At 47.2% G+C, this 16,835-nt stretch overlaps 1 protein-coding gene across 1 annotated transcript in view; it reads right to left on the reverse strand.

The window, feature by feature from the left end:
• The window catches only part of RDX (radixin), a 596,536-nt gene that overhangs the window by 238,261 nt on the left and 341,440 nt on the right, over positions 1-16,835 (reverse strand). The window lies entirely within an intron of this gene.

Genomic DNA, 16,835 nt, shown 5'->3' on the forward strand with positions numbered 1-16,835 from the left:
TCAGTAGGTAAAATATATATATATATATATATATATATTTTACCTACTGGCGATAGCCAGTAGGTATATATAGTTAGGACCTAGCTACCACAGGAAATCCGCAATATATATATATATATATATTTTACCTACTGGCGATAGCCAGTAGGTATATATAGTTAGGACCTAGCTACCACAGGAAATCCGCAACATTCGATTGGGAATACCTTTGGCGCCGGTTGAGGAATTTGCGTGTAATTTTCCAAAATTTTGGTCAGCTCCGCTGCACTCCTTCCCTGAAAGTTTCGGGGGGATTCGTGAAGTGGGGGCTGAGAAAAAAGGGGGGTCCCAAACGTGTTTTCCCCATGTTAAATTCCATAGGACGTTCTGACAAGTCTACAGCCCGAACCGCTGAACGGAATTACACCAAACTTGGCAAAATTGTAGGGACTGGTACGCAGAAGTGCCTTTGCTATATTTGGTGAAAATTGCTCAGTGGTTTTTTTGAAAATTAACTTCAAAAACACATATATATCTGGGCGGAGCCTAACCACACATCTGATCTGATTGGCTGTCAGCACTACATCCAAGAAGTGTTGGCAGCCATCTTGGGACCAATATACATGATCGCACCTCATCAAAAAGCATTGTAGTTAATAGAGGGTTTTAGGACTTTAGTTACATTATAAATCATTTGTTGCTGGTACCATACCCATTTTAGGAATTGTGGTGTGTTCTAAGGTTATTTTACCATGTGAAAAAGCCTTCTGCTGTGATATCATGAATCATGTTTGAAAGAAAACTATTATCTCATGCTTTTCCCACCGTGGTTTGGAAGGGGATCTATAAGCTAAACTGAAAGCATATTTTCAGTAAATTCACATTATCTTTCTCAGTCATGTGAGAATGAAGTCTGCCATTCTCAGTAAAACATGTACATCCAACAAGGACAGAGACTGTCAGTTGATTCCTTTGTGTTCTACTGCAGCCTCCTAGAGTGTTCTAAAGAACAACTAGAGCGCTAACAGTCCTACTTATTACAAAGGTATGGCACACCTGAAGCCATCTTGATTGGAATAAAGTGGTAACTCTTAAAACATTTAATTTAAAAAGGAACAAAATGAGGGGGTTCATTTTGCCATAGAAAGTATGATTAGTGCTTCAGAAAGAAAAATTAGGGCACATTTTGAGTGACTTCTCAAATCCTCTTCTGTTTCATTAAAAAAATTCTGACATGCAGACTGAAACATGCACTTTGAATACCAGCAGCAGACTTCCCTGGTGAGCAGCAGCTTTACTACAGTGATCTAATGAGCATCTAGAGTGCTAACATTCAGAATTTATGGCAAATGTGTGACATCTGAATGCCTTCTTGATGGAACCAAAGTAAACAAGCACTGAAAATGCAATAGATCTCGCCCTCGTTTAAGTTAAAGCCATTCTGTTTGTAATGAGGTGGCTTTTTAGCTTTGCTTTTATTAGTGTTTTTTAAACTTTCATGTAAATACCATGCATATGTATGCATATATGTATATGTATGCATGCATTTATATTTGTATTTATATAGATATACAGATTATATATGTTTATATATATATATATATATATATATATACACACATATATAAAAATGCATATGCATATATATGCATATATATATATGTGTGTATATGTGTGCGTGTAGAGAGAGGTAGAGGTAGAGACTAGTAGAGAGAGAAGTAGAGAGAGGTAGAGAGAGGTAGAGAATGAGTAATAGAGAGTAGAGAGTGAGTAGTAGAGTAGTAGAGAGCAGTAGAGAGAGTAGCAGAGAGTGAGTAGTAGAGAGTGAGTAGTAGAGAGTAAGTAGAGTGAGTAGTAGAGAGTAGTAAAGAGTGAGTAGTAGAGAGTAGTAGAGAGTGAGTAGTAGAGAGTAATAGAGAGTGAGTAGCAGAGAAAGAATAGTAGAGAGTAGTAGAGAGTGAGTAGTAGAGTGAGTAGTAGAGAGAGTAGTAGAGTGAGTAGTAGAGAGTAGTAGAGAGTGAGTAGTAGAGTGAGTAGTAGAGTGAGTAGTAGAGAGTGAGTAGTAGAGTGAGTAGTAGAGAGTGAGTAGTAGAGAGTGTAGTAGAGAGTGTAGTAGAGAGTGTAGTAGAGAGAGAGTAGTAGAGGGTGAGTAGTAGAGAGTAGTAGAGTGAGTAGTAGAGTAGTAGAGAGTGAGTAGTAAAGAGTGAGTAGTAGAGAGAGTAGTAGAGAGTTAGTAGAGAGTGAGAAGTAGAGTGAGTAGTAGAGAGCGAGTAGTAAAGAGTGAGTAGTAGAGTGAGTAGTAAAGAGTGAGTAGTAGAGTGAGTAGTAAAGAGTGAGTAGTAGAGAGAGTAGTAGAGAGTGAGTAGTAGAGAGTGAGTAGTAGAGAGTAGTAGATAGTGAGTAGTAGGGAGTGAGTAGTAGGGAGTAGTAGAGTAGTAGAGAATGAGTAGTAGAGAGTGAGTATTAGAGAGTAGTGGAGTAGGAGAGAGTAAGTAGTAGAGAGTAGTGGAGAATATTCCAAAGTTTGGCACAGCACCACTTGCACAATAAGTCCAATCAAATCATATCACTTAGAGTCCTTATTGAAGCGCTGAATCTTGGTGTATATTCAAATGCTTTTATTTTCCTTAAGTTTATGTACCACAGCCAGCCGACACGTTTCGTTTTAGACAACAGAACTTCTTCAGGGCGTTCTTATTTCCTTCAAGTTATGTCGGTATCCTGTTGTCATATAACTAGATATTTCTTCCAAATGTTAGACAAGACGTAAGTACATTCTTATTCAAAGTGACTAGGTATCAATTTTACCCACACAATTCGGGCAGACTTGAGTAATTTATAGCATCCTCAAAGTCAGTCTTTCAAAAATTCCAAAGTATAGGACATGATAATCCAAATCCAAATGTTTCTCAAGAAAAGTCATTTTCAATCGTTCGGAATAACGGCGTTTGGGCAGATATGACCCAGGGACCCCCAATATGCAAGGGGAATTAGTTCCCCCTCTACAAACGCGGCAGGGGCTGTGTTGCAGAGAGGTGTAACAAGGGGCATAGCCTCATTACACCTCTGCAATGCAGCCCCCTGGTGCATACTGGAGGTTCCAGGTGGGCTAGTTGGCCCCCAGGGACCCCTAGTATGCAAGGGGAATTAGTTCCCCCTCTTCAAACATGCACGGGGCTGCGTTGCAGAGAGGTGTAAAAAGGGGCGTGGCTTCATTACACCTCTCTGCAATGCAGTCCCCTGGCGCATACTGGAGATTCCTGGTGGGCTTATATAGTTAGGAATTAGCATTTAAAAAACCTTTGAAATTCACTGAAAAAACCATAGGTTTCAGGCCTTACATAGTTAGGAATTAGCATTTAAAAAACCTTTAAAATTCACTAAAAAAACTATACGTTTTAGGGGTGTTATAGTTAGCTGGACATTTCACTCATACAAAACCATTGAAATTGCTCCTATATAGTTAGTTGTACTAACTATATTTCGCGCACCCGCAATCCACTGCTGATAATGTCACATATTACATCATTCATGACATGGTCAGTGACATCACTGATGACATCACTGATGACATCTCAAATGACATAACTGATGATATCACTGATGACATCATCCACGTGACAATCACATACACCTTTTCATACACTAGTAAAATCTTTCATCACTCTTTGTAAAATACAGAGTATCATATTTGAATCCATTGTTACAGCAATACAAGTATCTAAAAACCCACTCAGTGATTCATAGATGTATACACATCTAATCACTTACCTGTAGATTCACTCATACATGCTGTCAATGAACAATAGAACACTATCAAAAATACTTATACACCTACATCGACATTACACACCAGCACACATCCTATTCACATATGAAGTCATTCTACTCACTTATGCAAACAATTGATCATACTTACATATTTACTTAGCTACACACTTATACAAACACAACTTCATCTATTCATTTAGATAGCAAGTCATATTTAGTGAATTATAAAATCATTATTACAAGTATAACGTTATCCATACAGTCACTCACACAATCATTGAGTCTTATGTATACTTATTTATATACAACAACTGACACATACACTGCCTTTTATTTTTCTAGTTTGTTGGACATGTACCATTGAGAAATATATTTGCTCATCACCACACCCATAAAGATATTCACTCACCCAAACAACTATTAGAACATGTAGTTTTAACTTCATATATCTAGTGAATCAACTATTCACACATCTTTGGGCAGTCACACACCCCCCACCGAACCACACACACATTCACTCTCCCATACAAATTCTCAGTTAACTAATCAATAACTAATATAGACTTTCACATAGCTAGTAACCAACTGGAGAACCTGTTCACACAACAACTGACAAAGTGATACAGATATTCAAACAGTTTAGTCACTATATACTATATTTAGTGAGACATTAAAAATTGGTCAAGTAAACAGTCAATTACACTGCTACTAAATCCTCCATCCAAATATTTATTTTTATATATCCACTCATTCTTCAATGCAAATTGCCATATATATATAATGCATATTTAAATAACGAAGCAAACCACATTCACTGGATGATGTCATCAGTGATGTCATTTGAGAGGTCATCAGTGATGTCACTGACCATGTCATGAATGACGTAATATGTGACATCATCAGCAGTGGATTGCGGGTGCGCGAAATATAGTTAGTACAACTAACTATATAGGAGCAATTTCAATGGTTTTGTATGAATGAAATGTCCAGCTAACTATAACACCCCTAAAACGTATAGTTTTTTGAGTGAATTTTAGAGGTTTTTTAAATGCTAATTCCTAACTATATAAAGCCTGAAACCTATGGTTTTTTCAGTGTATATATATATATATATATATATATATATATATATATATATATATATAAGCAATTGCAGCCTAATAAACATCAGAGCTGAATATGCAGTAACGAATTTCAACCATACATGAAAGAAATGCATTAGAAACAACAACAAAACTTGTTGAGAAACTGTTTTAATGCTTAGAAAACAGTAGAAATTCTCAGAAAACACTGGAAGCATAGAAAGCTCCCAGGCTGCATTGCAAATACCCAGTCTAAAAAGACTGAACAGCTAACCTGTAGCTGCATAGCAGTAAACTGACACTGTGCCTTTAAGGCACTCCTGACCCCCAGCTTCCCATCATGCCTCAGGGGAGACAGTTAGGTTAGTTGTTCTTTGCGGAGACTGAATAAACCATGGAACATAGGCTAACAATATCTCCAAACAAATAGCAATCCTTTGCCCGGGGAGGCGGGAGGGTTGCTTATGACTTTGATGAGGATACCCCTGGAAAAGAACTTGGATTACAGGTAAGTAACTAATCCTTCTCTTCCAGGGGATCCTCATCAATAGTCATACGCATTAGAATAGAATAGCGAGCCTCACCTCATCTCCCTGCGGGCAAAGGAAAATACATGAAAAAAACATGATAAGAACGCTCGGGCAAAAAACCCAAGGTAGGATAGAGCTCTATCCAAACAGATGCCTCAAAGAGGCCTGGCCTACTTGAGCATCAGCCCTGGAATCAGATTCTAGACAGTAGTGCCTCGTAAAAGTATGAACTGATTTCCAGGTCGCAGCCTTGCAAATTTCAGACATAGGGACGTCATGCAAGAAAGCCACCGTGGCCGCTTTCCCCCTGGTGGAATGCGCTTTGGGAGGTAAAGGTAAGGGCCTTTTCGCCAGCTGGTAAGCCAAGGTGATACAGGATACAATCCATCTAGAAACGGATCTTTTCGCTGCAGGAAACCCTGTTCTCATGGCGCCATAGTTGACAAATAACTGGTCTGGCTTTCTTATACATTTAGTACTACTAAGGTAAAACGGAAGTACCCTCTTGAGGTCTAGAGAGTGAAGAGTCTGCTCAGCTGGGGATGCAGGATTAGGAAAGAAAGACGGTAAGGAAATGGACTGATTGATGTGGAAATCAGACACCACCTTAGGGAGAAAAGAAGGATGGGCCCTCAGCACTACTCTGTTGTGATGAAACACAGTGTAAGGCTCATTGGTGCACAGTGCCTGGATCTCGCTGACTCTGTGAGCCGAAGTAATGGCAACCAGAAAGGCGGCCTTCCAGGATAAATGTTGCAGGGAGGCCCAATGTATTGGTTCAAACGGGGGACCCATCAGTTTGGACAATACCAAATTAAGCTACCAAGGAGGAGAAGGGCTTCGAACAGGGGGGTAAAACCTTCTTTAACCCCTGCAAGAAGTCCTTAACCACTTCCATTTGGAAAAAAGAAGGCTGCGTAGGAGACTTCCTATAGGCCGTAATGGCAGACAAATGCACTTTGATGGAAGCATACTTAAGACCAGATCTAGCTAAGTGTAGGAGGTAAGGGAGAATAACATCCTCCTGGCCCTTGGTCGGATCCAGGTGACGTTCCCTACACCAAAGGAAAAACCTCTTCCACTTAAACGCGTAAGACGTCCTTGTGGAGGGCCTTTTGGTTTCTTTCAAAATATGCATACAATCAGGAGGCAGATTCAAATGTCCGTATTGGAGGACCTCAGGAGCCATGCTGTTAAGTTCAGAGAGGGAAGGTTGGGATGAAGAATCCTCCCCCCCCCATCTTGGACAGAAGGTCCGGCCTGCAGGGCAACCTCCTGTGTGGAAGTACCGACAGATGAAGAAGGTCCGGGTACCACCACTGCCGTGGCCAATCCGGAGCTACCAGGATCATGGTCATGTCTGATCTGAGGAGCTTGGACACCACCTTCGGGATCAGGGACAGAGGAGGAAAAGCGTAAGTAAAGGTCCCTGACCAGGCCATCAAAAGTGCATTCCCTCGTGTCCCTGGACGATGGAATCTGGACGCGAAGGCGTGGCATTTTGTGTTTACGTCGCCTGCGAAAAGGTCTATTTCCGGACGACCCCACCGATGGAAGAGGTCTGCCACCACCTCGTCGTGCAGCACCCAGTCTGGCTGGTCTTCGAAGTGCCTGCTGAGTGCGTCTGCTTTGATGTTTAGCTTGCCTGGCAGGTGCACCGCCACTACGGTGAGGTTCCGGGCGAGAAGCCAGTGCCAGATCGCCTGTGACTCCAGGGAGAGGGGACGTGACCGGGTTCCGCCCTGCTTGTTCAGGTAGAACATGGTTGTCATGTTGTCGGTCTGGACCAGCACCGAATCCGAGTCTATGGCAGGCAGAAAAGCTTTCAGAGCCAGATGGACCGCTCGAAGATCCAGCATGTTTATGTGGTAGGACTGCTCCTTGGTCGACCACCGTCCCTGTATCTGGAGGCACCCCATGTGCGCCCCCCAGCCTTGGAGAGACGCGTCCGTCACTATGGGCTGTACAGGGAGGGGCTGATGAAAAGGAACTCCCACCATCAGATTGTGCTGTTGAGTCCACCATGAGATGGAGGATTTCGCCGCCTGGGAGAGAGATATTCGATCCTCCCATCGACCTGTAGCCTGATACCACTGGTCCTCTAGAGATTGTTGCAAGGGACTGTTGAAGAGTAGGGTCTGCAATCCTATGGTCACCGGAGATTTTTGCTTTTTGCTTCACTGGTTTACAACTTTCCCTGGCTGTGGGCCTGCTAAACAGACCCACAGCCTAGCTGTTCTCTCTCTAAATTGACACACATGTACTGTGGGTGCATTTACCAATTGGTACTGGGCCACCTTATCAGCCCCTGTACAGTGTACCTTAGGTACCCTGGGCATAGGTGTACCCAGGGCCTACCAGGGGCTGAAGCATGTATTATGCCACCCCTGGCAGGCCATCTAAACAGACACAACTGGCTGGTAAGACAGCTGGGGCAAGGTGGTGTAATCACCCTTTGCTGTAGATATAGTATACCTATATCTAACCCCAAAATGGACACATATACTCCTATCAGTCACTCCTATGACAGGCCTTATCAATCCTGAAGGCAGAGTGCTTGGAATTATGTGAGATGGTGCTCTAGCATGAGCTGAGCCTGTCTGCAGCTTGCGGAACCAAGTCCTTATAGCTGTTCCATGATAACGCTATACCATATACTCTTAAGTGCATTATAATCCTCGCGGTTATTGCTAACTTTGGTATAGCATTATCAAAACATGTCGAGTAAGGTGTCATACGAATTGGAATACTACCCCCTTGCCAGTTCTGGCGACGGGAGTAGCATTCCACCCTTTTAGAGGGACACGACATGTATGTAACTGTGAACCCCGGTTAAAGTTAAATGAAGCCTCAGCATCACAAAATGGATGCTGCCACCACAGACACAAGTCTGACCTCCTGCTCCTGGGAGACCTTCCAGCGAGAGAGGCCTGGACAAAGGATAGGGGCTGTAACCACCCCCCTTCCTGGTCCCACTCATGGGAGGGACCTAGTCACTAGTACAGCCCCCTCTAGCAGGATAAAGGTAGGAGCTGGTCCCATTCCAAATTAGATTTATCCTGAACGACTCTACAAGAAGAAACTCTGGACTTTGACGTTCTGCTCCACAGAAGACTGAAGAATCTCCCTTGTGGGCAAGGAGTGTCCACCCTGCAACTGCAGGCACCATCAAGCGTCCTAACGGTTCACTTTGTCGTCCTTCCTGCCGGAACCAGACCTCAGAGCCCGACGAGACCCGGACTTCCAGACCTCTCCGACCTCTACCTACATCTGCAGCACTGCTGAGATCCGTGGGTGCGACGAGACACGTGGGACCGGCCATCTTGAAGAAACTGCACTTCGCTTCCAGCACGACTTCAGAGGCATCCTCGAGTAAGTGCTTTGGGGATTGAGAAGCCCCAGCCCCGAGCAGCTCCTGCACAGAAGACCAGCCCTCCAGCATCCACGAGATCTGCGTGGGGCCCTTTTGCTTGATTGCTGCTCGATGCGTTGTCTGGTCACTTGCCGGCTGGCTAGTGGCCTCCTAGACGACGATCCACGAAATCTACACTGCTGGTCTGGTTGCTCCAGACTGGCCCTTGCTCCCCTCCAAAAGAGGAGCACCCCGGATCCTCCTGGTCCGCACCAGACGCCATTTCCACTCACCGCGTGGGTTGCCTTTGCCAAGGCCTGTTGACTCCGAATCCGGATCCGACACCGCCGACAGCGTGAGCCTGCGTGGGACAGCTCGTGCCTCCATCCTGGTCGTCGAAGACACCTCCTGGTCCACGTGGCTGCAGAGTCAAGCGTCCACTCTTCACCTGATCGCGACGACAGCATCAGGTTCCTATCTGGTTCCTTCATGGTTCCACACCGGTCACTGGCTAGTGACTTTGAACACTGTCCCCTCTTTCAGGTCCTCTTCTTCCTCGATCCACCCTTGGATCGCACCGGACATCTTCCTCCTGGTAGCCTGCAGCATCTTTCTTCAAGGCTCCATTGACTTCAACGCGGAAACCCGACACACTTTCACACCTATGCACCCGCAGCCCGTGGCTGAGGTAACGAGAGCATTTTGCTGCTCATAGGTAGATTGACTCTCCTAGTGTCCAGATATCCAGTCGTTTTAGTCCTAACTAGTCGGAACTGTCTGTTACTTACCTTTTCGTAATATGTTCTGCCCATTGACTTTGTTCCGCATCTCGCGTGTGAGTTCACACTCTGCACACGCGTCCCGTGGGCCTCCTGCTACTTACCTAAGGTTAGGGTAGTGTAGTCCCAGCGATCCTACAGCCTCTGGGCATCTTCATTTCCTCTATCGATTTCCTTATTTCCGTATGTGGTTTGTCGTGCCCCTAGGGCACCATTGTAATTTGTGCGGCTTATTGTATTTTTCTTAAGAATCTTGTCATGTGCTTAGCCCTCTGACCTCATAAAGAGTTCAGAGGTGTTTTGTTAGTAATAAATATATTGTTTATTTTCATAACAACCTGTGTGGTGTCCTTTCATCTGGTATTCAAGGGGTTATATGTGGTAAAACAGCTGGCTTCACATGCCAAAAGAGTTTAGCCAAAGACTGCTTTGTCCATGCTACCATTAGGATAGCTGGTCTATAAGGTTGACTTACAACCAATCACCATAAGGGTTGTTTGGACTGATACAAGGTGATCACTAGAACTAGTGAACATCATATATCAGGCCAACTTCTCACATTGGTGTGCAGCGGTTGGGATTTGAGCTTGCTGTTGTTTTTACCAAATGTAATCATGAGATATCATTTGAAAGATCACATAAGGTACCATAGGTACATATAACAAGCTTAGAAATACTCGGAGTTCTACTGAACCAGCTGTTGTAGTAGAAAGGGCCTAGCACACCCTGACTACAACTGTTATGTTATGTTATGTTATTTGTAGTTTTGTATAGCGCAACGGTTACTCAAAAAGAGTGTCCCGGCGCTTTAGGTAAGGGGAAGTAATGCAGAGTAACATAACACAGTTTAAAAGAAATGAACAGTACAGAGACAATAAAAAAAGGAACAACCTGGAGGCCTACTGGAAGAACAGCCAGGTTTTGAGCCCTTTCCTAAACTCAAGAAGAGTGGTAGCCCCCCGAAGTGGGAGCGGCAACGAATTCCACATCTGTGGGGCCAACAAACTAAAGGAACGGCCACCCAGGCGGGCCCTCTTAACACGAGGGACCGCCGCCAAAAGTAGAGATTCAGACCTCAACGACCGAGCCGGATGGTAAAAGGCCAGTCTCTTTTGGAGATACTTCGCCCCCACCGCATGGAGCGCCTTATAGGCCAAGGTCATAGCCTTAAAGGCAATCCGTTTGCGGATGGGTAGCCAATGTAGCGCCAGCAGTAGCCCAGAGACGCTGCTGCGTCTATTTAGACCAAAAATGGCCCTGGCCGCCGCATTCTGCGCAACTTGGAGCCGCTGTAGCAGGTACTCTGGTAGGCCCAGGTAAAGAATGTTGGCATAATCCAACCTGGAGCCTATCAGAGCCTGCACAGTCAGCCTCCTATGCTCCTCTGACAGAAGAGGCAGAAACCTCCGCAGCATTTTTAATAGGCCAAAGCAGGTGCCGGTCACCCCAAGAATCTGGGCTTTCATCGACAACCCCTTGTCCATCTTAACCCCCAAGTTTTTAGCCATAGGGGAGGAGCCGGACGGTGGGAACATGTCGACGGGCCACCAGGCCTGCCAGCTGGGCTCTATATCGCACCCGAAGAAGAGTACCTCCGATTTATCGGAATTGCACTTGAGGCTGTTCAGTTGGAACCATGTGAACACCGCCCCAAGGCAATTCCGGATACTCTCCCCGTCAAAGTCAGCCTCCCTCTCGCAAGAGAAGAGGAGCTGGGTGTCGTCGGCATACGACACGATCCGGGCACCAAATGACTCCGCCACCGCCGCCAGTGGGGTCATAAAGATGTTAAAAAGGGTCGGGCTCAGAATAGAGCCCTGAGGGACCCCGACTCCCAATGGCGGCATCACGGCGGAGTCAGGTGGTGTCCAGACCGTCTGCCGACGGCCGGCTAAAAAAGACGAAAACCATTTGAGCACCGTCCCCCGAAGACCAATCTCAAAGAGTCTTGCGAGAAGGCCATCATGGGGGACGGTGTCAAAAGCCGCCGACAAGTCCAACAACACCAGCATGACTTTGCCCCCGGTATCCAACACCCCTTTGATGGTTTCAGAAACCTCAAGGAGCGCGGTCTCGGTGCTACGATTAGAGCGAAAGCCTGACTGAGAGTCATGCAGAATCTCGTGGGACTCCAAAAAATTGGAGAGCACCGACTGAACGTGCTTCTCCAAGATTTTTACAAAGGCCGGCAGCAGCGAAGTCGGCCTATAGTTAGCTAGAACCTTTGGGTCAAGGCCAGGTTTTTTAAGTAGCGGAATGACCATGGCCTTCTTCCACTCTGACGGAACCACTCCCAAACTCAACGATAAGTTGAGGAGAGGGTTCGCCAGTGGGTTGATTACCTCCGCCAATTTACCCAAAAGTTTAGCCGGGCAAGGGTCCAACGGAGAACCAGATTTTAAATTGCCCATAAGCGCTAGAGAGGCGGGGGCTGACAAAGATGGAAACTCGGCCAGCATAACGCCCCGCGCAGCCGAGGAAAACATACCAACCTCGGACACCGGCGGCCTAACAGGTCCTACAGATGAAAAAGAGTCCTGTATAAGTTTTATCTTGCTAGTAAAAAAACAGGCAAGATCCGCCGCCCAGGAGCCCAAGGGCACCTCTTCCGATGTGATGGTCCGAGGGGAAATGAATTCTCTTACGATGGTAAAAATCTCCTTGCTGGAATTCCCGGCCGCTTCAATTCTCCCCGCGAGATAGGCCTTCTTTGCGAGGCGGATGTCCCGGTGGTAGACCTTAACCACAGCCTTATAGGCAGACCTGTCCAAGCTGTCATAGTGAGCCCGCCAGGCCCTTTCGGCTACCTTGCACTGCTGCCGCATAGCCCACAGTACAGGAGTAAACCAAGGGGCCGACACCCGCTTTGATGTCAAGCGGGGGGGCTGCATCGGGACCAGGTCATTAAGCCTCTCCGTAAGCCAATCTTGCAAGGACTCCAAGTCCCTCTCCAGCTCACCTGAGAGAGGACAAGGGTGAATCAAAGCCGCCTGAGCCAGCATCTCAGGGGTCACTCTACTAAATGCTCTAAAAGCTCGTCCCCGTTGCTGTGGGACAGGGGTGGACAGCCTGGCAGTGCCACTGATCACAAATTTGGCAAGCCAGTGATCCGACCACAAGACCGGGAACATTTCTTTCACCACCAGAGGGGATGTAGAAAAGACCTGGTCAAGGGTATGCCCCTTAGCATGAGTCGGCCCCTGCAGGTGAGGTATGAGGCCCAGTGGAATCATGGCTTCAGAGAGCTTTATGGCAGCAGGGTCAGACGGATCATCCATCCGGATGTTAAAATCCCCCGCCACTAAGCAGTGTTCTGCTTTCAGAGCCAGACCCAACAGCACCGAATCGAGGTCGGCAAAAAAAGTTCCGAGCCGGCCAGGGGGTCGATAAACCAACAGCCCCTTCACTGACTGGTGCGGCGCTAGCGTGAGTGAAAAAGCCAGCGATTCCGATCCACGGATATCCTCCGTGGGCAAGACGGTGCACAACGTGCCCTTCCTCACCACCAGAGCGACCCCACCGCCCCTGCCCCTCGCTCTGTCCTTCCTGAAGATGTTGTACTCAGGCGGGATAGCCATTGCCACATCAGGGTTGGAGGATTCTCCCCACCAAGTCTCCGTCAACATTAAACAGAGTGGCTTCTCTGTCTCGAGAAGCTCAAAGATGTCTTGCGCATGACTGCACGCTGATCTGGTATTTAGCAGCATGCAAGCATACTCTGCGCCAGCTATGATGCTAGCCGGAGTTGAAGACAAAGCCCGGTTAGGACGCCAGCCGCAACCCTGGCAACGAGACTTACCCCTATGGCGGCCCGGAAAGACAGAACAGCAACAACTCTCCCTATAATTCAAAGAGCGCAACTCCTCACATGTGTACCGCACCAAAGGTGCGCCAGATTTACACATACTAGAAGAACAGAGCCCCACCCGCCGCCCGAAACGCCTCCGGGACGCTGACGGGCGCAGACGGGCAGGACTCTGGCTTGACTCAGGCGCGAGTCAGGCGCCGCCGCTGCGCGTCCCCGCTGCGCGGAGGAAGCGAGCTTTAAATACAGCCTCCTCGTTCTCCCCTCGGAGAACTAGAGCGCTGCGTGGATTGGCGCGCTGCAAGGCAGCAGCCCCAATATGGCGGCCCTACTTCCTGTCCAGAAACCCTAATGCCCGGTGACAGCGCTCCGCTTCTGCAAGCGGTGGGGGCACAATTAAGGTGCAGGAATGAGGGCGCTACCACGCTATTAAAAACAGGTAAGAACCTGATTAAAAAACACCCAATGTACACAACAATACAAACGAGTAAAAAATGCAAATTTTAAAGCGCTGCGCGCCTGCAGCAGCGTAAGGAGAAGGCGCCAAAGCAAGGAAAGGTATCCCCTTACCATAAAGGTCGAGCAGCTCCCACCAGCTCGCCTTAAATACAGCCTCCTCGTTCTCCCCTCGGAGAACTAGAGCGCTGCGTGGATTGGCGCGCTGCAAGGCAGCAGCCCCAATATGGCGGCCCTACTTCCTGTCCAGAAACCCTAATGCCCGGTGACAGCGCTCCGCTTCTGCAAGCGGTGGGGGGCACAATTAAGGTGCAGGAATGAGGGCGCTACCGCGCTATTAAAAACAGGTAAGAACCTGATTAAAAAACACCCAATGTACACAACAATACAAACGAGTAAAAAATGCAAATTTTAAAGCGCTGCGCGCCTGCAGCAGCGTGAGGAGAAGGCGCCAAAGCAAGGAAAGGTATCCCCTTACCATAAGCAAGGGATCAGTAGGAAAACCCATAGTGTAGGTAAGTGCACCACTTACACCTCACTAGAAAGCATGTCTATCCAAGGAGAGGCCTCAGAGACTCCCCTTGTGATTAGTGACCCTCCACAGGTCCTTTCCAGATATGCAGCACTCAGCTTCCAGGAGATGAGACAATTGTGTACTCCAGGAAACTGAAACAGGGTTCTAACCCTACCACTCCTTTTCTGTTAGGTCTCCTAGAGACATATGATGCTAGAAGGGCTTCTAACCCAGGCCCCTCTGCTCCAGCAGATGGGGGCATGCCCCCCTTAGAAGGTGACCCAGACTCTAACCTCCCTGAAACAGAGAATGTAGATAGTAGGGAAGAAGGGGACTTATCTGAGGATGAGGCAGACAATAGCCAAACTTTAGTCAGCAGACTTACTAGGGCCAACTTAGGCCTACATGGGGAAGGGTCTGGGGGAGCCCCAGACCTAACCACAGGCAGGCCTAACCTTGGGATTAGAAGAGATAGGTCTCACTCAAGAGACTCCAATAGATCTGTTCACTCCCAGGTCTCTCATGCATCTGCTCAGAGGAAGATGACTTCCCCTCAGAGGAGAGAGCATCAGGCAAAGATGAAGGAAGTTAATCTGAGGATCCAAAGGGAAGAACTTGCCCTTGCCAAGGAAAAACTTGCTTTTGCCAGAGACCAACAATTGAGGGGGCTAGCACCCACTGGTGGCAGCATTATCCCTAGAGATAAAGACAGGAGTTTTGATAACAGACACCGGAGTAAAATAGTGCCCTCCGATAAGACAGGAGATGACATCCACAAATGGATGACTGCGCTGGAGAGAGCCTGCAAAGTACAGCAGGTACCCCAGAGTCAGTGGGCAGCTATGCTGTGGCTCTCCTTTGAAGGTAAAGGCAGAGACAAGCTCCTCACTGTTAGAGATGAGGATGCTAATGACTACCAAGTCCTGAAAAATGCACTGATTGATGGGTTTGGCCTAACAACTGAACAGTACAGGTTGATGTTCAGAGACACCCAGAAAACTCAGGCTCAGGATTGGACTGACTTTGTCGATTGTGCCACTAAGGCTTTGGAAGGCTGGTTACTGGGAAGTAAAGTTACTGATTACACAGCATTGTACAATCTTATTATGAGAGAACAAATCTTAAATAATTGTCAGAACCAGTTGTTGCATCAGCACCTGACTGACTCAGATCTGTCCTCTCCTCAAGAATTGGGAAAGAAGGCAGACAGATGGGTCAGAACCAGGGTTAAGCAGCAGAACCAGAAGCAGGGTGGTGGCCAGAAGAAAGCAGACCAAAAGGGTAGTAATCAGAATCAACAAAATGACAAGAAGTCTTCAACAGGGCACCAACAATCTAAGGAGGGTGGGTCCCAGAATTCCCAAAAGAAGAAGACTGATGTCCCAAAGAAACCATGGTGCCAATACTGTAAAAGTAAGACTCGCTGGTTTAGTGAGTGCACCAAGAAAGGCCCAGCCCCTACCACTACAGCCCCTAAGGCACCTGCACCCCCTAGTACAGTCAGTAGTGGTAGTGTACCCCCCAAGGCTATAGTTGGGTTAACCCTGGGAACTGAGGTGGGTTCTGACTTAGTCAGAATACCTACTCAGGCTGTTCTTGTCTGCAGTGGGGACATGGATATGACCCCTACTGTCAGTCCCAGTACACTGGGCAAGTACAGGCAGACGCCTTCAATCAATGGAAAAATGGCTCAGGCCTACAGGGACACATGTGCCAGTGTCACTATGGTGACACCAGCCTTTGTGGACCCTGATCAGATCATACTAGGTTCAGACTACCTAGTGACCAATGCTAGCAACGTCACTACCAATCACAGTATGGCAGTTGTTAAATTCTCCTGGGGAGGGGTAACTGGCCTCAAAAGGGTTGTAGTTAGTTCAGACCTCCCAGTGAAATGTCTTTTGGGCAATGATTTGGAATCCTCCCTATGGTCAGAAGTGGAGTATAGGACTCATGTGGAAATGTTAGGCTTGTCAGCACATGTCCTTGCTGTGACCAGGTCACAAGGCAGAAAATGTCCAGCTGAACAAGTGCTGGATCCTGGAACAATGGACCAGACACTACCCAAGAGGAAGAGCAGTAGGGTTAAGGCAGTGCCTTCCCCCCTGCCTCAGGTTGAAGATCAGCCCTCTCAGGAGGCTGACCCAGAGACCCCAGAAGGAACTGTCCTAGAAGAACTTGAACCTGAACAGGTTGAGTTTCTTGGGACAGGGGGACCTTCCAGGGAAGACTTGAGGCAGGCACAGTTAGACTGTTCCTCTCTTGAACCCCTCAGACAGCAAGCTGCTGCTGAGGCTGCAGGGAATGCTACAGGTACCCACAAGGTGTACTGGGATGAAGGACTCCTATAGTCTGAGGCAAGAGACCCCAAGCCTGGTGCTACCAGGAGGCTGGTCATCCCCTTGTCCCCTTAGAGGTTTCCTTCTTACCTTAGCCCATGAGATTCCCCTTGCAGGACACTTAGGCCAGAACAAGACTTGGGACAGGCTTGTCCCTCACTTTCACTGGTCACAGATGTCTGAGGACACAAAAGAGTTTTATCGCTCATGTGTCACCTGTCAAGCCAG

This window comes from Lissotriton helveticus, chromosome 8, assembly GCF_964261635.1.
Source record: "Lissotriton helveticus chromosome 8, aLisHel1.1, whole genome shotgun sequence".
In the NCBI taxonomy this organism is placed as follows: Eukaryota; Metazoa; Chordata; class Amphibia; order Caudata; family Salamandridae; genus Lissotriton; species Lissotriton helveticus.